We start from the raw sequence: 22516 nt of genomic DNA on the forward strand, positions 1-22516 counted from the left end.
TCCTAGAGAATATGTTATGAAAAGTCAAACCTACGTTTATACAAAACATAGATTTGGGGAATGCTTTTGATAACGATGGCTGGTATACACTCTTTGAAATTCTGAAGGTAGCAGGGATAAAATCAAGGAGCGAAAATTTATATGCAGTTTGTACAGAATGTAGACTGCAGTTATAAGAGTCGAAGGGTGCAAAATGGAGACAGAATTTGAGAGGGAAGTAGCCTATCCCATATGGTATTCAATCTGTACACTGAGCAAGTGGAAAAGAAAACGGAAGAGAAATTGGGAAAGTGAATGAAAATTTATGGAGAAGAAAAATGAACTTACAAGTTTGCCGGTAACACGGTAATTGCGACAAAAGAGTCGGAAGAGCAGTTAAACATAATAGACAGTGCCTTGAATAGTATTTATAAGATGAACATTAACAAAAGTAAAGAAAAAGAGTAATGAAATATAGTGGAATTAAACTAGATGATACCGATGGAGGTCGATTACGGAAAAAGACAATAAACGGAGTAGATGGGTTTTTGTATTAAGGCTAAAAGTAACTGACGATGGTCCATGTAGAGAGTATGTAAAATACTGACGAGCATAGGCAAAAAATGAGTGTCTGGAAAAGACAAGTGGAAATTTTGGTTTGAAGAAGTGTTTTAAGAAGGTGTTTACGTAGAGGGTAGGCTTCAACATGGACGATGAACAGTTCAGACATGACGAGAATAGCTTTTGAAAGGTACTAGTAGAGAGGAATGTAGAGGTTTAGGTGGATAAATTACGAGGGGTGTTCAATAAGTAATGTAACACATTTGTTTGTGTAAACAGGTTGGTTTTATTCAGGATTCCAGTACGACATATTATTGTCCACTCTTTTGGCTAAACCCTATTTTTCAACATAATCTCCGTTCAAGGGGACAGCCTTATGGCGCCTTCTTGGGAGAACCTGTACGCCCGCATGGTCCCACTCTACTGGTCGAAGTCGGAGTGAGGGTCTTGCTTCATCAGTAACATTACGAGTCGAGGGTGCGGCTTCGAACTTTTTTCTTCGGAGGAGAGATGGTGTGGCGCCAATACATGGATTAACGTTTTGTTTCCGGTTCCAACTGATGACCCTGAAGCAATGTTTCATCTCCTGTGACGGTGTCTGACAAAAAAAGTCACGATCAGTCTCGCAACACGCAAGCAATCCCGCACTCATTGTCCTGCGTTGCCCTTTATAGTGTTGTGTTACGCGGCGACAAAATCTGTGGGCAAACATGCAAACATCTTTGAGTACCCCAACAGTTGAGAGAGTGTCAGCAATACCAGCAGACCAAGAGACGTCCAGCTGAGCAGCCAGATATTTTATTGCAATCCGTCAACCGCATCAGTTGATAGTGTGCGCACGTTCCAACATACAAAGTGTCACAGGAGATCGTACAGGTTTGCACGACTTTTTTGCAATGATGTCAGACACCTCGTGCATCGGCTCACCGTGCTTTTGTTCACCGCCAGATCTCCGTAGACTTTCTCCAAGTACCTAAGAATATCTGCGACGCTCTGTCTTGCGCTAAAAGAAACTTAATTACTGGTCTCTGCTTGGAACGCACCAACCTTTCAGATGACTACGTATAGCGCTGTCACCTATCGGTTATTTCATGGAACTATAGGGGCTGCAGCGCGACTAATCCACAATGTCCCACAATCAATTCCGCGTTTATTTGAACCGAAATTGGCCGAGAAAAACAATATTGCATTACTTATTGATGGACCATCGTATATGTTTCATTTAAGCTGGCAACATCCAAAGTAGCTCGTAACATAGTCTCAAACGCGTTGCCATTCTGTCCTACAGCATCATTAGCAATCTTCTCTAAAACCTTTCGGGTAACAGAGACTCTGATCAGGAATGACCTCGTGACGAGGTAAACACGCCTATGAGAATCGTACCAAAGAGGACTAAGCAGGAGCTATTGAACGTATACAGAAAAGAGGGGCACGAATGGATTTATTCGACCCACAGAAGACTGTCACGGAAGTGCTGAAGAAACTGAAGTGGCAGACACCTCAAGGCAGACGCCAACTGTCCCGTGAAAGCGTAATTTCTTAATTTCAGGATCTGACTAAAGGTGAGGAATCTACACCGAAGAAGCAAAGAAACTGGTCCACCTGCATAATACGTGTAGGGCCCCAGCGACCACGCAGAAGTGCCGCAACACGAGTCGATTAATGTCTGATGTAGTGCTGGAGAGAACTGACACCATGAATCCTCCAGGGCTGTCCATAAATCCGTAAGATTACGAGGGTTTGGAGATCTCTTCTGAACAGCACGTTGCAAGGCATCCCAGGTATGCTCAATAATGTTCATGTCTGGAGAATTTGGTGGCCAGCGGAAGTGTTTAAACAGAAGAGTGTTGATCGAACCAGTCTGTAGCAATTCTGGAGGTGTGGGGTGTCACAGTGTCCTGTGGGAATTGCCCAAGTCCGTCGGAATGCACAGTGGACATGAATGGATGCAGGTGGTCAGATAGGATGCTTACGTACGTGTCACCTGTCAGAGTCGTATCTAGGCGTACCAGGAGTTCCATATCACTCCACCATTACAGAGCCTCCACCAGCTTGAACAGTCCTCTGCTGACATGCAGGGTTTATGGATTCGTGAGGTTGTCTCCATATCTGTACACGTCCTTCCGCTCGATACAATTTGAAACAACACTCGTCCGACCAGGCAACATGTTTCCAGTTGTCGGTGTCGACGGGCCCAGGGGAGGCGTACAGCTTTGTGTCGTGCAGTTACCAAGGGTAGACGAGTGGACCTTCGGCTGCGAAAGCCCATAGCGATGATGATTCTTTGAATGGTTCGCACGCTGACACTTGTTGATGGCGCACCATTGAAATCTGCAGCAATTTGCGGAAGGGTTGCAGTTCTGTCACTCTGAACGATTCTCTTCAGTCGTCGTTAATCCCGTTCTTGCATGATCTTTTTCCGGCTGCAGCGATGTCGCAACCTCAGAAATGCTGCGTCCCGTCGCTCGTGCGACGGCGTACAATGCTGTGAAGAACCGCGAAGCGGGTGTCAATGCAGCTGTTAGACATTAGTAGGTACAGTCCACCACATACGTGTTGGACCCCCCCCCCCCCCATCACCATGATCTTGAAGTTGGTGGGGAGGCTTCCGCGCCTCAGCGATACTGATAGCCATACCGTAGGTGCAACCACAACGGAGGGGAATCTGTTGAGAGACCAGACAAACATATGGTTCCTGAAGAGGGGCAGCAGCCTTTTCAATAGTTGCAGGGGCAACAGTCTGGGTCATTGACTGATCTGGCCTTGTAACACTAACCAAAACGGCCTTACTGTGCTGGTACTGCGAACGGCTGAAAGCAAGGGGAAACTACGGCCGTAATTTTTCCCGAGGGCATGCAGATTTACTGTATGGATAAATGATGATGGCGTCCTCTTGGGTAAAATATTCCGGAGGTAAAATAGTCCCCCATTCGGATCTCCGGGCGGGGACTACTCAAGAGGACGTCGTTATCAGGAGAAAGAAATCTGGCGTTCTACGGATCGGAGGATCTGGCAGGTAGATTAGAAAATTTAAAAAGGAAAATGGCTAGGTTAAAGTTAGATATAGTGGGAATTAGCGAAGTTCGGTGGCAGGAGGAACAAGACTATTGGTCAGGTGGATACAGGGTTATAAATACAAAATCAAGTAGGGGTAATGAAGGAGTAGGTTTAATAATGAATAAAAAAAATAGGAGTTCTGTTAAGCTACTACAAACAACATAGTGAACGCATTATTGTGGCCAAGATAGACACGAAGCCCATGCCTGCTAGAGTAGTACAAGTTTATATGCCAACTAGCTCTGCAGATGATGAAGAAATTGATGATACGTGTGATGAGATAAAAGAAATTATTTAGTTAGTGAAGAGAGACGAAAATTTAATAGTCGTGTGTGACTGGAATTCGAGAGTAGGAATAGGGAGAGAAGGAAACATAGTAGGTAAATATGGATTGGGGGTAAGAAATGAAAGAGGAAACCGTCTGGTAGAATTTTGCACAGAGTATAACTTAATCATAGCTAACACTTGGTTCAAGAATTATAAAAGAAGGCTGTATACATGGATGAAGCCTGGAGATACTAAAAGGTATCAGATAGATTATATAATGGTAAGACAGAGATCTAGGAACCAGGTTTTAAATTGTAGGACATGTCCAGGGGCAGATGTGGACTCTGACCACAATCTATTGGTTATGAACTGTAGATTAAAACTGAACAAACTGCAAAAAGTTGGGAATTTAAAGAGATGGGACCTGGATAAACTGAAAGAACCAGAGGTTGTACAGAGTTTCAGGGAGAGCATAAGGAAACAATTGACAGGAATGGGGAAAAGAAATACAGTAGAAGAAGAATGGGTAGCTTTGAGGGATGAAATAGTGAAGGCAGCAGAGGATCAAATAGGTAAAAAGATGAGGGCTAGTGGAAACCCTTGGGTAACAGAAGAAATATTGAATTTAATTGATGAAAGGAGAAAAAATAAAAATGCAGTAAATGAAGCAGGCAAAAAGGAATACAAACGTCTCAAAAATGAGATCGACAGGAAGTGAAAAATGGCTAAGCAGGGATGGCTAGAGGACAAATGTAAGGATGTAGAGGCTTATCTCACTAGGGTTAAAATAACTACTGCTTACAGGAAAATTAAAGAGACCTTTGGAGAAAACAGAACCACTTGCATGAATATCAAAAACTCAGATGGAAACCGAGTTCTAACCAAAGAAGGGAAAGCAGAAAGGTGGAAGGAGTATATAGAGGGTCTATGCAAGGGCGACGTACTTGAGGACCATATTATTGAAATGGAAGAGGATGTAGATGAAGATGAAATGGGAGATATGATACTGCGTAAAGAGTTTGACAGAGCATTGAAAGACCTCAGTCGAAACAAGGCCCCGGGAGTAGACAACATTCCATTAGAACTACTGAAGGCCTTGGGAGACCCAGTCCTGACAAAACTCTACCATCTGGTGAGCAAGATGTATGAGACAGGCGAAATACCCTCAGACTTCAAGAAGAATTTAATAATTCCAATCCCAAAGCAAGCAGGTGTTGACAGATGTGAAAATTACCGAACTATCAGTTTAATAAGTCAAAGCTGCAAAATACTTACCTGAATTCTTTACAGACGAATGGAAAAACTAGTAGAAGCCGACCTCGGGGAAGACCAGTTTGGATTCCGTAGAAATATGGGAACACGTGAGGCAATACTGTCCCTACGACTTATCTTAGTAGCTAGACTAAGAAAAGGCAAACCTACATTTCTAGCATTTGGTGACTTGACGAAAGCTTTTGACAATGTTGACTGGAATACTCTATTTCAAATTCTGAAGGTGGCAGGGGTAAAATACAGGGAGCGAAAGGCTATTTACAATTTTTACAGAAACCAGATGGCAGTTATAAGAGTAGAGGGACATGAAAGGGAAGCAGTGGTTGGGAAGGGAGTGAGACAGGTTTGTAGCCTGTCGCCGATGTTATTCAATCTGTATATTGAGCAAGCAGTAAAGGAAACAAAAGAAAAATTTGGAGTAGGTATTAAAATTCATGGAGAAGAAATAAAAACTTTGAGGTTCGCCGATGACATTGTAATTCTGTCAGAGACAGCAAAGGACTTGGAAGAGCAGTTGAATGGAATGGACAGTGTCTTGAAAGGAGGATATAAGATGAACATCAACAAAAGCAAAACAAGGATAATGGAATGTAGTCTAATTAAGTCGGGTGATGCTGAGGGAATTAGATTAGGAAATGAGGCACTTAAAGTAGTAAAGGAGTTTTGCTATTTGGGGAGCAAAATAACTGATGATGGTCGAAGTAGAGAGGATATAAAATGTAGGCTGGCAATGGCAAGGAAAGCGTTTCTGAAGAAGAGAAATTTGTTAACATCCAGTATTGATTTAAGTGTCAGGAAGTCATTTCTGAAAGTATTCGTATGGAGTGTAGCCATGTATGGAAGTGAAACATGGACGATAAATAGTTTGGACAAGAAGAGAATAGAAGCTGTCGAAATGTGGTGCTACAGAAGAATGCTGAAGATTAGATGGGTAGATCACATAACTAATGAGGAAGTATTGAATAGGATTGGGGAGAAGAGAAGTTTGTGGCACAACTTGACCAGAAGAAGGGATCGGTTGGTAGGACATGTTCTGAGGCATCAAGGGATCACTAATTTAGTATTGGAGGGCAGCGTGGAGGGTAAAAATCGTAGGGGGAGACCAAGAGATGAATACACTAAGCAGATTCAGAAGGATGTAGGTTGCAGTAGGTATTGGGAGATGAAAAAGCTTGCACAGGATAGAGTAGCATGGAGAGCTGCATCAAACCAGTCTCAGGACTGAAGACCACAACAACAACAACAACAATCAACAAAAGCAAAACGAGGATAATTGGATGTAGTCGAATTAAATCGAGTGATGCTGAGGGAATTAGATTAGGAAATGAGACACTTAAAGTAGTAAAGGAGTTTTGCTATTTGGGGAGCAAAATAACTGATGATGGTCGGAGTAGAGAGGATATAAAATGTAGACTGACAATGGCAAGGAAAGCGTTGCTGAAGAAGAGAAATTTGTTAACATCGAGTATAGATGTAAGTGTCAGGAAGTCGTTACTGAAAGTATTTGTATGGAGTGTAGCCATGTATGGAAGTGAAACATTGACGATAACTAGTTTGGACAAGTTAACCAGTTCGTCAGGAATGCATAATAACCAATTGTTGCTGTCAGGATGAGAGCGGCGAAACAAAATGTCATTGCGTACAGTGTAATGGTTTCTAATCGTAACATTATTCTTATCTTGCCAAAGGTGTTTAATTTCTTTCCACACGTTGTCTTTGTTCTGCTCCTTTGCTATGTCCTGTAATGACGATGAAATAAAGTTTTCAAATGCAACTTGCTGAATGTACATGACACTGAAATTTGTTTTGCAGAAGTTGGTTGCTACGTCTTGCTGATTGTTGCTTAGAGAACGCGATAGTGCATCTGCTATAACATTTTGTGTGCCGGGAATGTGGACAATCGTAAAATTAAATTCTTGTAAATATTAAGTTTCCATCTACTTAACCTGTCGTGAGTAAATTTAGCTGAAAGCAAAAATTGTATCGCTCTGTGGTCTGTGTAAACTGTGGTATGTCTGCCATAAAGAAAGTGTCTAAACTTCGTGAAAGCCCATACAACACATAATGTTTCAAGTTCTGTAACAGAATAATTTCGTTCAGCAGGTGACAAAATGCGACTTGCAAATGCGATGTTTTTAATTACTGTAGAACCATCTTCTTCAATTTCCTGGAAAATATGTACGTCTAAAGCGGTGTTGGAACTGTCGGTGGCAATGGAAAAATTTCTAGTAAGATCTGGGTGCGATAAAAGTGGTGCATTCAACAGAGCATGTTTCAGGTTCATGAATTCAGAGTGTGCTTGCTTATCCCAAGACCAAATAGTGTTTTTACCTGTTAATTGGCATAATCTGGGTGTGTCTAAAGCAGAGTGATGAATAAATTTACGAAAAAAGTTAATTAAGCCCAAAAAACTGCGTAGTTGCTTCTTCGTCGTAGGAACGGTAATGTCACGTAGAGCTTGAAGTTTTTCCGGATCAGGTGCAATGCCTTCTGCTGAAATTACGTGTCCAAGAAATTTTATAGAAGTTTTGCCAAAGTGCGATTTACTGAGATTAACTGTAAGTCCTTGTGCATGAAAAGTTTGCAACAGTTGTTCAAGAATCAGATTGTGTTCAGACCAGTTAGCTTCTGCAATAAGAATATCGTCTACGTACGTCGTAATTCTGTCCTTAACGCAAACGTGTGTCGGATGGCGTCAAAATTAATAACATTTTCGTGAAGAAGATTCTGCGTGTCAAAATTATTGCTTACGTTACTGGAATATGAAACCTGTACTGTGTCTGGTCAAATTCTGTCGTACGTGCTATTATTTACGGGAGGATGCTGTGGCATTTCGACTATTTGAACTGCTCTGTTATTTCTTACTGACGTATTACGCTATCGATGACACCTATTGTCTGTTTCATTCATGATTATTTGTTGTTGCTGCTCATAAGATCGACTGTTATTAAATGTACGCTGAAAATTGTGCTCGTTATTTTTACGTCTGTCATGATAGTAATTTCTATACGGCGCATTGCGATGCGAGTTGAAATAGTGTGTTGTCTGTACGTAGTTATTTCTTTGCTGCCATGCGTTACTATTTGTTGGAGCTGGGACTATACGTGCACGCGGCGAAACATTAAAGTTTGGTTGACCTTGTATACTGCATTGTTGGTTAGGTATGCTAAGCGGTTGACTTTCATGCTATTGTGGTGAAAAACATCTATTGTTACAAAAATGTGGTTGCGACTGCCGAAAATTTTGTACATACTGATGATTACGATTTTATCTGTCATTAAAGTTACGGCGGTAGTTGTCATTATGGGAGTGCTTAATAAAATTGTCACATTCGGTAAAAGTTTGTCACATCGGGTTTTCATTACATATTCTTAATCCTAGGTAGAGCAATAGTTAAAGAGCTATTTTGATAGATATAAAGGATAGTAGAAGAAAAGGCAGCAGTGCAGAAAACTAAAGATGAAACAGCACTACTACAGCTCGGGGCCCTATGCTCGCTACGGCACATATTCATTAAAGCGTAATGAATCCCCTGAGGTCAATTACGCACTGTAAATAAATTTAAACTTTTGCGTTGCAGGCAATGGCGGTAAAATTCCAAAGGCAAATTGTTGTATCCGTGCTAATTCAAATTTCTGCATTATAGGCAATGCTGTTGTAAATACAAAAATAAATTGTTGCATCTGGTTCAAAGCTAGCTTCTGCATTACAGGCAATAGCGGTGAATGTACAAAGATAAATTGTCGTATACAGCTCAAAGCGTGTACCTGTGTTCTGTCATTATTAAATTCCTTAGATTTTCTTACAAATGCAAATTGCTCGAAATCTACGTTCTCGTCACTCAGTTTGATAACACGTTCAGGTTTGTGTGTGAATCTGTTCGTCTGTGTCATTTCGGATTTCAAGTTGCGTAGCTTTTCAGATTTTAAGTCGCGTGGCTTTTCGGATTTTAAGTCGCGTAGTTGCTGTAAATTGCTCACATTATACACGCTGCGTAAGTCTGACAAATGTTCGCAAAGTGGCGTCTGCTGTGATGTGTTATTAACTGAAATACTTTTCATCTCTGTTACTTCTTGTTGTAAACTCGACAATTTTCTACGCAACGTGTTATTAGACGAATCGACCTCATTAATTGTCTGCTGTAAATTTTGAAATTCAGGTGTTTGGTTAAATGAAATCGTTGCAGTATCGTCTGATTTATTGTCATTAGCACTTTCGATAGCATCAATACGACTGGCCAATTCATCATATTTTTCAGTCATTATTTTTGCCTGATCATTGGTTTTAGAATCGGACGCATTAATCTGTTTTTGCAACTTACACGTAGTTTCGCTCAGTTTTTTGACATCAGCTTTGATGACATCGCATTCTTGTGTTAGTTCTAATTGTTCGAATCTGTTTGTCACTGTTTGAATATTTACTGTGTGTGTATCTGTTTTTAATTTAAGATTGGAAATTTCATCACGTAATTCCGCGTTCAACTGTTCGATGGTGTTAATTTTGTCGGACACTGTAGTAATATTATTGTCTACATACGTCTTCGCTTTCGCGAACATTTTACGTTTGTCTTCCTGTCTCTGTGCTGTGATTGTTTCCATGACTTGTCGTTTTACTTTGTTTTGATCCTGAATAAATTTGCGGAAACGCGTATCACTGTTTTGTATGTGAAGATTAAAGCGTTCGTCAATCTGAGTATTCTGTTGTTCGAATTTCGCGTCTATTTTTGCGTCCATTGTGCGCGAAAGTTCTACCGTCATTGCTTTAAACTCTTCCCGTAATTGTGTAGCTTTTTCAGAGCATTGTTTAGCGACTCCGCTAATTTCGTCTCTGAGTGTGTCTGTTGCAGCTGTTTGCAATTCCCTTAATTCCTGCGCAACAGACTTAATTTCTTCGCTATTTTTTTTTTTAACAAGCCTCGATTTCCGCGCGCAACTGTTCCTTAGTGTCGTGACACTGCGCGGCAACGGCTCTTATTTGTTCACTAAGCTGTCTGGAATTGTCGTCTAATTTTTCATTTAACTGTCTGGAATTGTCGTCCAATTTTTTATTCTGTTGTCTGACCTGTTCACTAAGTTGTTTGAGATTTTCGTCATTTTGTTTGTTATCTTCCCTAAGTTGTTTGAAATTGTTGTCTATTTTCTCACTTTGCTGTTGTATCAAACTTCTCATAATTCGTACCAAGTCAAAACTAGCGTTTATATTCTCTGTGCTGTTTAGTGGTGGATCTGGAATTGTCTCGTTTTGCGTGACCATTTCGTCATTCTGTAATTTACAGAAAGGTTTATCAGTCGGACGTACACTGTCAGTCACTATTTCGGAATTAAATAAATCCGTCGTACTTTGTGTATCCTGTTCATTTTCATTAGACAAATTTGTCTGTACGTTACTTGAATTTTCCAAATCGGGTGTGTTAGGCTGGGCAGAGCTCATTACTATAGACCGCTCCGCGTCATCAATTGTCGTCAAATTAACAGACGAGACAATTGAGTTCGTTTGTTCATCATTAATGTAAAAGTCATCACTAGTGGTTGGAATGCACTGATTGTTAGTCGACGCAGGATTGTCATCATTACACTGCGTGTCACTAGTACTATTGGTGAAGTTATTTAATTCGCTTATTTCGTTCATAATACCTCGCGATACACTATTCACAGTCTTTCGCGGCATTTTTACAACAGTCACAATTATTCACAAAACAAATAAGCACAAATGCAAAAACAACACACAAATACAACAGAGCAAACGAATTGTCGTTGATCTGTGGAAAGAAAGTCACAAAATTAGTAAAAGCGTTGCGCCAAATCCTAATTATATCTAAGCAAATAAGAGCAGATATCTGACTGTTGCTCAAAAGACTCTCAACGAAATTCGATCCTGGACTGGGTGTCGCCAAGTGTAACCTCCCCACAAAAATTTAAATGAAATGACAATACTTAATAGAAATGGACATTGCGCTAAGTGTAACCTCCCCACAATGAAATCTACTGACAATGACAATTAAACAAAAATTAGCAATCTGACTCAAATATAAGTTCTTCACAAAAAAAATTAAAGTCCATTCAGTGATACGAAAATTCAATTAAACCGAAATATCGGTCTTTGGCCCTTGTGCAAAAATCAGAATTAAATTCTTACCTCAGTGAAACTGCTAGTCAAATTTCTGCTCTTATTCTTGCGCACGGCTTGGAGGGACTGCATTGCAAATAATAATATTCTTTTTTTTCTGAAACTTTTCTTTAAGGGAAGTGGGACGAAATTGTTAGTTCAATTAAAAAAAAATAAAAAATTTTTTTTTGTAAAATTGCTTTTGAAATCAAAATTATTATTGGGGCACTTGTTGGAGATTAATTACAATAAATAAACTTTACATTATCTGATCATTACCTTAATTAATAATATACCTCATTCAGCCTCTTGACCAGAATGCCGACAGACTACATCACACAACCGCACTGGACTGCTACTACTGACTGACCGCTCTGCAAGACGACTACTACCGTACTCTACATGACGACTACTGACAGAGTACTGCTCGTAACACTCGCGCGGTCAAGCGCATACTCTCTGGTCAGAGACGCTGCAATGCCTCGCCATCGCTGCTACGTTACATACGTGTTTCAAAAGTGAGAGAAGGTGGCTGTATGACTTGGCAGACTTGACAGTGTTGTGGTATTAGCCTTTGGACACTCTATTACATCCGCCATAGGCATGCCCATCCAAAATTAGGAAAACTTTTCCAGACGGTTTTCTCGGAGAAAAATTATCTCTGAGCCGAGCATAAAATATGCCAGAAGAGTGTTCCTGGAGCCATTCTGTAGCAATTCTAGACGTGTGGGGTGTCGCATTTTCCTGCTGGAATTGTCCAAGTCCGTCGGAATGCAGGTGGACATGAATGCAGGTGGGCAGGCAGGATGCTTACACACGTGTCACATGTCAGAGTCGTATCTAGACGTATCAGGGGTCCCATATCACTCCAGCGGCACACGCTCCACACCATTACAGAGCCTCCACCAGCTTGAACAGTCCCCTGCTGAGACGCAGGGTCCATGGATTCATGAGGTTGTTTCCATACCCGGAGACGTCCAACCGCTCGATAGAATTTGAAACGACTCATTCGTCCAGGCAACATGTTTCCAGTCATCAACAGTCCAATGTCTGTGTTGACGGGCCCACACGAGGCGTAAAGCTTTGTGTCGTGCAGTCATCAACAGTACACGAGTGGGCCCCGAAAACCATTATCGATGGCCATTCGTTGAATGGTTCGCACCCTGGCACTTGTTGACGGACCTCATTCATCAAAACTTGTGAGCGAGGTGGCATTCCGTCAGTAAACGCTTGTTCCGTATTCTTCCCCTTCAAAACGCAGTAGGGAGTAATTTACACTCCTTCAGCGCTGAAACAAGCAACAAATAAAGTTGTTTCGCCTTTTTCACCTCTAGTAATAGTGCTCACATTTTTTAGCCTCTCTTTGCTATTACTCTCCAAGGTTTGTTATTCAGCTGTAAACCACGACAATCCTATATGAAAAATATGACCTGGTTTCCCGACTAAATCATTGTCCCGGAGGCATCTCTCTAGCACGGTGAAATAGCTTGCTACTGTTTCTTTATTCATCGTTGCAGGTATGTACGAGGGTCACTCCAAAAGAAATGCACACAATTTTTTTTTAAATCCATCTTTTATTCTACATGTTTGAAAGTTTTACAGTGTGTAGATACATCCTTTAGGTACAATATTTTCATTTCTCCACATAATTTCCATCCCTCCCAACTGCCTTACGCCATCTTGGAACCAGCGCCTGTATACCCGCACGGTAAAATTCAGGACCAACCTGTTGGAGCCACTGTTTGACAGTGTGCACAAGGGATTCATCATCTTCAAACCTTGTTCCACGAAGAGAGTCTTTCTGTTTCCCAAAGAGATGATAGTCACATGGAGCCAGGTCAGAACTTTAAGGCGGGTGTTTCAGTGTTGTCCATCCGATTTTTGTGATCGCTTCCATGGTTTTTTGACTGACATGTGGCCGTGCATTGTCGTGCAACAGCAAAACACACTGCTTTTGCCCATGTGGTCGAACACGACTCAGTCGAGCTTGAAATTTCTTCAGTGTCGTCACATACGCATCAGAATTTATGGTGGTTCCACTTGGCATGATGTCCACAAGTAAGAGTCATTCGGAATCGAAAAACACCGTAGCCATAACTTTTCCAGCAGAAGGTGTGATTTTGATTTTTTTTCTTGGGTGAATTTGCATGATGCAACTCCACTGATTGCCTCTTCGTCTCTGGTGAAAAATGATGGAGCCATGTTTCATCACCTGTCCCAATTCTTCCAAGAGATTCATCTCCACCATTCTCTTACTGTTCCAAAAGTTCGCTGCATACCGTTTTTCTTGTTTCTTTGTGAGCCAGTGTCAACATCCTGGAAACCCACCTGGCACAAACATTTTTTAATGCCAACACTTTCAGTATTCTGCAAACACTTCCATCCCCTATCGCATGCGTCTGTCAGCAGTCACCAATTCGTTAACTATGTGTACATTGTCTGGAGTGTGTGCCGTACGAGGCCTGCCGCTGCGAGGACAATCCTCAATATTGTCGTGCCCGCTTTCATCATGTAACCTGCTTGCCCACCGACTAACTGTACTGCAATCGACAGCAGCATCTCCGTACACCGTTTTCAACCTCTTGTGGATGTTTCCCACTGTCTCGTTTTCACAGCACAGGAATTATATCGCAGCACGTTGCTTCTGACGAACATCAAGTGTAGCAGCCATCTTGAAGACATGCTGTGACGGCGCCACTCACGAGAACAGGTTCAAATACGTTTGAAAACAAGCGGGAAGGATGTATCTACACACTGTGAAACTTTCACACATTCAGAATGAAAACTTTATTTTTACAAAAATAGTGTGCATTTCTTTTGGAGTGACCCTCGTATATCGCCAGTCCTTCAGCTAATTTGAAAGCCATCACTCGAACTGTCCTTCTGTTCGGAGGAAAACAACTAGACTGCGGTTTTATTATGTGCCACATCATTTTTTTATCAGTACCTCCTCTTTAGAACAGGTGATGGTCCAAGACGAACTTCCGACACGTTGTTGTTGTTGTGGTCTTCAGTCCTGAGACTGGTTTGATGCAGCTCTCCATGCTACTCTATCCTGTGCAAGCTTCTTCATCTCTCAGTACCTACTGCAACCTACATCCTTCTGAATCTGCTTAGTGTATTCATCTTTTGGTCTCCCTCTACGATTTTTACCCTCCACGCTGTCCCTCAAATACTAAATTGGTGATCCCCTGATGCCTCAGAATACATCCTACCAACCGATCCCTTCTTCTAGTCAAGTTGTGCCACAAATTCCTCTTCTCCCCAATTCTATTCAATACCTCCTCATTAGTTATGTGATCTACCCATCTAATCTTCAGCATTCTTCTGTTGCACCACAATCTGGTACTCTCATTTAAGTTACGCACATTACGGAGCACGAAAATGTTTTCTTGTACTGAGACAAAACTGTTATTTTACTAACATGGAGAAACGTCTTGTAAAATTTGCCAGAAAGCTAAATCAGACACCACTTCACATATTCCTCCATTATATCCCGTTATACCTGTTAAATTAAGACACATGGCCGCTGTAGATATTTTTGGTCCGATTCCCAGAACTAACAGAGGTTTTTGCTACATCTTTGTCGCTGTTGAGCTCATTTCAAAATTTGTTACTTTCACTCCATTACGCAAAGCTACTGCTAAAACTGTTTCGAAAGCATTTGTAAAACATTTTCTATTTCATGTAGGGCATGTGATGAAAGTAATTTCTGACAATGGATCTCAATTTCGTAGTAGCGTATGGACACGCATGTTACGAGCCAGAAACATTTCTCCGATCTATATATCCAAGTACCACGCTTCTTCGAACCCCTGTGAAAGATTAATGAAAGAAATTGGTAAACTGTGTAGAATATACTGCCACAAAAGACATATTGATTGGGATACACACATACTCTCATTCCAAGACGTAATTAATTCCATTCCAAATGAATCCACTATGCTATCTCCGTCTGTTATACTGAAAAACGTTGAACCACCGAACAAAATTAAAGAATTAGTAAACTTCCCTAAATGTCGTCGACTAAGACACCACGAAATAATTGACATTGCGCTGAACAACATCAAACGTGCCGCAGAGCGCTGGAGAAGACAGCAAAAACAGGTTTGTACACGCCGAAACTTTCACGTTGGACAGAAAATATTAGTACGTACACACTATTTATCCAGTAAATTAAAAGGTAAGTGCAGTAAATTTGAGCTACTATACGCAGGTCCATATCGGATTCGCAGCATCCCTCACCCCAATGTTGTACACGTCGAAACTTTGAGAACCAGAAAATCGAAAGGCAATCACCATATCTCAAACATTAAACCGTTTATTGAGTGAAACCACTGTATGATTCAACACACTATGATGCCATTTACTAATGCAATTATATTCACCTGACTGATTACTGATGATTATCGTATTTTTTCTTGGGAAGTGCCCGGCAAGGTAAGGTTAGCAGGTCGCTTTTCTTGTCGTTACACATCAGACCGTGCACATTTTCCATCTTTTTTATGTACGATTGTATTCCAGTTTTGTTTATATGCACTGTGAAATAGTTAAGATATAACACACACCAGTCGACTTTGACATTTTTTTTTTTTGCCTTATGACATCTCAACATCGTGACTGTTTTACATTTTTTGCTGCTGCATTGTGATATTCTCTGTACATTTTTGCATCTGAACACTGTCAATGTCTTTGACATATTACGTTTTCTGTCATGTTATGCTGTATGGTTAATTATGTCACCATAAACCAGTCATTATTTAGTGGGTATATGATTTAAATGCAAGACATTAATCTCTGTTCATCAATTTCAGAAAGAAATGATGCGTCTAAGAAATAAATTTAACATAAATGGGAATTTCACTTACGGAATAAACGAAAGAAGATGCAATAACTTTATGAGGAAGAGTAAATGGATCAGGATTAACAAGCATTAACAAGAATATACTATACTCATCGTAGAATAGCAGTCTTAACTAATTTTTTCTTTCAGAATACAAGGTGATTGATGCAGGCTGTCAGACAGAACTACACATCTTAGTTTTAGTGATGAAATATGCTAGAGATAAGGAATAGTTGTATAATGAGTAATGAAGTGATTTTATGCAGATGATAATGAATACTGATGAATAATGATGAAGGATATGGTATTATGAATAATGAAGTTTTTCTTTATAGGTGATGATAATAATGAGGTTATGGTAATGTGGATAATGAAGTGATGGATAAGGAAGTTTTCTTTACAGATGAGGATAATGCTGAAGTTATGTATTTATGTTATGTAGTTATTTAAGTATTTGTTGCAGTTTGTTTTGACAGCAGGTGTTATATTGCATAGTAGGATGACGGAAAGTTTTGGAAAGGACAGCTATGGAACACATTTTTATACACATTTCACTACCTGTTAATTCGAAGTTCACTACTTTTCAGCATAGTGTGCGTTTCTTCTTTCAGGTCAATAATCCATTTTGTATTTTTTTTCAGGAGAAGCTTTTCATGATTCTTACTAAACCTGTTACTTATTATATCTGTTCTAGTACTTGCATTTTTATTTTTTTACCCATTTGTGTCTATCATTTATAAATGTGATCACATATACTGCTTTGTTACATAATCTTGCTACAGCTGACTCATGACGAATGACGTTACCTATCCTCATTTGCAGCAATAGGTCAAAAGCAAATAGTGTTATGCCTCAGCAATTAATTATCGATCCCAACGCAATGCATTGCTAACAAAAATATATTACCAGTCCCAAATAGTGATACCAGTTTGAGAAAGTTCTGAGTAATACTGATTAGCTCTGAATAGTATGTCACTTGAGTAATGACCTCTTAATGAGACAAAAAGAATATATAAAAATAATGCTTTGTAACTGGCTAATAACTGCCACTGTTTATTGTAATGAGACTACTTATAATGCGCATGATTATTAATGCTATGACTGTAATTAACTGATTTTAATAATGACTTTGTAATGATCTGAATACTACTGAATGAGGAACACTGTTTATTGTAATGAGACTACTTATAATGCCCATGATTATTAATGCTATGACTGTAATTAACTGATTTTTAATACTGACTTCGTAATGATCTGAATAATACTGAATGATGAACAATGTTTTATTCTATTCAATACTTGCTGGCCACTGAGTGCCAATAATTAATGTCACTCGATGAATTGTTATTAATTATGCCATTAATTAGCTCTTGTTTTCAATGTTCATACTTTGTAATTGGAAATGAATGTGACTGTTTAATAATGCTTTGTAATTAGAAGAAGGCTAATGATTCTTACTAGATTGGAATGACACATAATTAATTAACTATGCTATTGTTTCATAATGCTTTGTAATTAGGAAAAAGCTAATGATTATTACTATTGGAATGACAAATGATTAATTAACTGACAAATAATTAATTAACTATGCCACACTTTGTAACTGGAAAAGAATGTGACTGTTTAATAATGCTTTGTAATTAGGAAAAGGCTAATGATTAATACTATATTGGAATGACAAATAATTAATTAACTATGCCATACTTTGTAACTGGAAAGGAATGTGATTGTTTCATAATGCTTTGTAATTAGGAGAAAGCTAATGATTATTACTATTGAAATGACAAATGATTAATTAACTATGCCATACTTTGTAACTGGAAAGGAATGCGATTGTTTAATAATTCTTTGTAATTAGGAGAAAGCTAATGATTATTACTATTGAAATGACAAATAATTAATTAACTATGCCATAATTTGTAACTGGAAAAGAATGCGATTGTTTAATAATGCTTTGTAATTAGGAAAAGGCTAATGATTATTACTATTGAAATGACAAATAATTAATTAACTATGCCATACTTTGTAACTGGAAAGGAATGTGACTGTTTAATAATGCTTTGTAATTAGGAAAAAGCTAATGATTATTACTATTGGATTGACAAATGATTAACCTGGAAAGGAATGTGACTGTTTCATAATGCTTTGTAATTAGGAAAAAGCTAATGATTATTACTATTGGAATGACAAATGATTAATTAACTGACAAATAATTAATTAACTATGCCATACTTTGTAACTGGAAAGGAATGTGACTGTTTAATAATGCTTTGTAATTAGGAGAAGGCTAATGATTCTTACTATATTGGAATGACAAATGATTAATTAACCATGCTATACTTTGTAACTAGGAAAAGAAGGCTACTGATTCTATGTAAAACAATTAATGAACATTTTTCTGTAATACTACATACTTGGTACAGAAATGTTCAATAACTGGGCTATGAATGCCACAAACTACTGATGAAGACTGTAATTGTGAATATTGTGTGACTTAATGTCCTTCACCTCATGAGCTAACTACCCTGAATTACTGCAATGTCCATTTGTCCTGTTTATCCTAGTGATCATGGAGCACTATATTTGGTTTTGCACTAATTCTACGTTGGTGTGCCTTGTAAGAGCGTGGTGTTGACACGACATGCTGTCCACCACCGTGAGCAATGAAGACGTTATTATGGTCCCACTGTTTGCTGTACCTAATGTACTGCCAAAATGAAAACATGGAATATTACTACGACAATTCAGTGTCTTGGCTACACTGATAAATTCTGATGGGAAAAGAACTTCAAGTTGTGTCACTTGGTGTTGTACTTCTGTGGAAAGATATGGACTTTCAGAACAGCTGTGTGCAATCTAAAGTGCTACAACCATGATGCAATCCTTCCCTTTCCTATTCTAATTCTTGTCACATAGTGAAAATCATTTTTTGCTAACATTATTTATGTTCATGGGTTATACATTTTTCGATTCGCTGAACTCCAGTGCGAGTACACTTATGTCACTGGTCGACATGATGTTTTGCCATTATGTTTATTTGTTGTGAAAATGCTAAAGACATTTTTTCAGTGCGTGTGCACTTTGGACATGATTTTTTTTTGCCGTTATGTTTATTTATTGCGAAAATGCTAAAGACATTTTTTTCGATTTGTTCTCAAGTACAGTATATGTACACTCTTGTCTTTTATATTGTATATACATTTTTTATTTTGAGAATATGTTCTGAACTACAGTGCATGTGCACTTATGTTAGGTGTTAATATGTTTTCTACTGAACTTCAGCGCCTGTGCACTTTTCTCATTTTTCAATATGATTTGTACTCATTCTGTATGTTCAATACTTCATTGTGTATGCACTTATGTCATCTGTTACTCATTGTATATACATTTCATCATTTACTGATATGTTCTCAACTCCAGTGCATGTGCACTCATGTCACTTGTCAACATAATATTTTTTGCCAGTCTGTTTATTTGTTCTGAATATGCTAAAGAATTTTTTCAGTCCTTTAAACTTTGTTATCTGTCAAATAATTTGTATATACATTTTTCTGATTTGCTACTATGTTTTGTACTCAAATTTTTGTCTTTGTCTGATATATTTTGTACTTAGTGCGTGTGCACAACATTTAATTCATGTACTACATCTAAATATTCTGTAAATTGTAGAAGTTTATTAATTAAAGAAAAATTTTGCCGCGCTTGGCAAGTCCAAATGACTCGCCATCGCTGCCAAATTTTTGCCCCCCCAGTGGAGGGTTATGAAACACGTATGTAACGTAGCAGCGATGGCGAGGCATTGCAGCGTCTCTGACCAGAGAGTATGCGCTTGACCGCGCGAGTGTTACGAGCAGTACTCTGTCAGTAGTCGTCATGTAGAGTACGGTAGTAGTCGTCTTGCAGAGCGGTCGGTCAGTAGTAGCAGCCCAGTGCGGTTGTGTGATGTAGTCTGTCGGCATTCTGGTCAAGAGGCTGAATGAGGTATATTATTAATTAAGGTAATGATCAGATAATGTAAAGTTTATTTATTGTAATTAATCTCCAACAAGTGCCCCAATAATAATTTTGATTTCAAAAGCAATTTTACAAAAAAAATTTTTTTATTTTTTTTAATTGAACTAACAATTTCGTCCCACTTCCCTTAAAGAAAAGTTTCAGAAAAAAAAGAATATTATTATTTGCAATGCAGTCCCTCCAAGCCGTGCGCAAGAATAAGAGCAGAAATTTGACTAGCAGTTTCACTGAGGTAAGAATTTAATTCTGATTTTTGCACAAGGGCCAAAGACCGATATTTCGGTTTAATTGAATTTTCTTATCACTGAATGGACTTTAATTTTTTTTTGTGAAGAACTTATATTTGAGTCAGATTGCTAATTTTTGTTTAATTGTCATTGTCAGTAGATTTCATTGTGGGGAGGTTACACTTAGCGCAATGTCCATTTCTATTAAGTATTGTCATTTCATTTAAATTTTTGTGGGGAGGTTACACTTTCTTGAACGCCGTTTCTTCAAGTCATTGAAGACGTTTTACTAGTCCGTTTGTAACAGTTTCATCTACAATAACCCTCTCAGACAAATAACAAGGCTGTTGTAAGTAGGCTGTTTAAGTTTTTATGTTGGTAACGCCACGTAGCGCTCTGTATGAAAATCACTGGCTGTGCTGTGTGCAGTCTGTGGCTGGTTGGCATTGTTGGAATATTCGCTACTGTAGTGTTGGGCTGTTGGATGTTAACAGCGCGTAGCATTGCGCAGTTGGAGGTGAGCCGCCAGCAGTGGTGGATGTGGGGAGAGAGATGGCGGAGTTTTGAGAGCCACGATATGGACGTGTGTCCATCAGAGACAGTAAATTTGTAAGACTGCATGTCATGAACTGATATATATATTACGACTTTTGAACACTATTAAGGTAAATACATTGTTTGTTCTCTATCAAAATCTCTCGTTTGCTAACTATGCGTATCAGTAGTTAGTGCTTTCAGCAGTTAGAATCTTTTATTTAGCTGGCAGTATTGGCGCTCGATGTATTGCAGTAGTTCGAGTAACGAAGATTTTTGTGAGGTAAGTGATTCATGAAAGGTATAGGTTATTGTTAGTCAGGGCCATTCTTTTGTGGAGATTTTTGAAAGTCAGACTGCGTTGCGCAAAAAAATTGTGTGACAGTTTAGTGTTGATCAGAATAAGTAAAGAGAGAAATGTCTGAGTACGTTCAGTTCTGCTCAGCTGTTTGAAGATCAAATAATGTAAGAGGTTTATCAGTGGCAGTGAGGTTCTAGTCGCTTCAGTCTGGAACCGCATGACGGCAACGGTCGCAGGTTCGAATCCTGCCTCGGGCATGGATGTGTGTGATGTCCTTAGCCTAGTTAGGTTTAAGTAGTTCTAAGTTCTAGGGGACTGATGACCACAGATGTTAAGTCCCATAGTGCTCAGAGCCATTTGAACCATTTGAGGTTTATCAGCGTAGTAATTCATAAATTTTTCTAAGGAGACGTTTCACTGTAATTTGGCGAATTCTTGGGATCCGCTTGGGCGAAGGCAGCAACAGTGCCGAATCCTTTATCTGGATGTAGGGCAAGTTGAATCGCACCTTTCGGAATGGCAGTTTTCCCAGAGCGTGCCTACCTCCCCACCGAAGAATCAGCGGAACCAACACTGGTAGAATCACCTCCTACCACCAGTGGAGTAGTTAGCAGTGCTCCTACAGTTTTCAAGACATCACAGAGGTGCTAGCGGTTCCAGAGATACTTCAATCACCAACGAAAGTCCCAAATAAAATAACTCTGATCGTGGAGGTGAAAACAGAAAATCGCAGCACGACGTGCTTCCACAAAAGTTGCTAAAATCTATGGAAAACATTAAACTGCAAACTGACAAAGCCAACGGACCTAATTAAAAAAAGCAAGGAGGTGAATAGGCAAAAAGCGAAGAAGCCAAGAGCTCTATCAGTGAAGGAAAAGAGCAGGAGCCACAGATCTGGCTGAGTAGACTCTGACCCCAACCTGGAGATGACAAAGAAGGCCCTGGCGAGAACGTGTGTGCGGGAGTGCTACTGCACAGTCATCAAAGCTGGTTGGCTCAAATGCGTCATCTGCAAATTTCGATAACACTTGTGACATACATAGTAAAGTTGAGATGTGGAGAAAGAGATAAGAAGCGGATTTTCAATTTTGCTGTGTTTCATAATTTTTAAAAGTTACCAGTTTGAACGGCGAAGGGCATTGCAAAGCCTTTTGTCGGCGTCTAATACCCTATTTATTTAATTAGAATGTTTCCTACGATTTATTTCATGTTGTAATAAATGAAACATTGCATATCTTGGCATACTTTTTTGAATTTGTTACCTAGTGATGGTCACTCCATCTCACCCAGATGGTCTAGGATCCATGGACCAGTAACTTTTTTTAACCTCGGAGTCCTAGCCGACAATTTTCAGGA

The sequence above is a fragment of the Schistocerca piceifrons genome, chromosome 10 (assembly GCF_021461385.2).
Source record: "Schistocerca piceifrons isolate TAMUIC-IGC-003096 chromosome 10, iqSchPice1.1, whole genome shotgun sequence".
NCBI classification, from domain to species: domain Eukaryota; kingdom Metazoa; phylum Arthropoda; class Insecta; order Orthoptera; family Acrididae; genus Schistocerca; species Schistocerca piceifrons.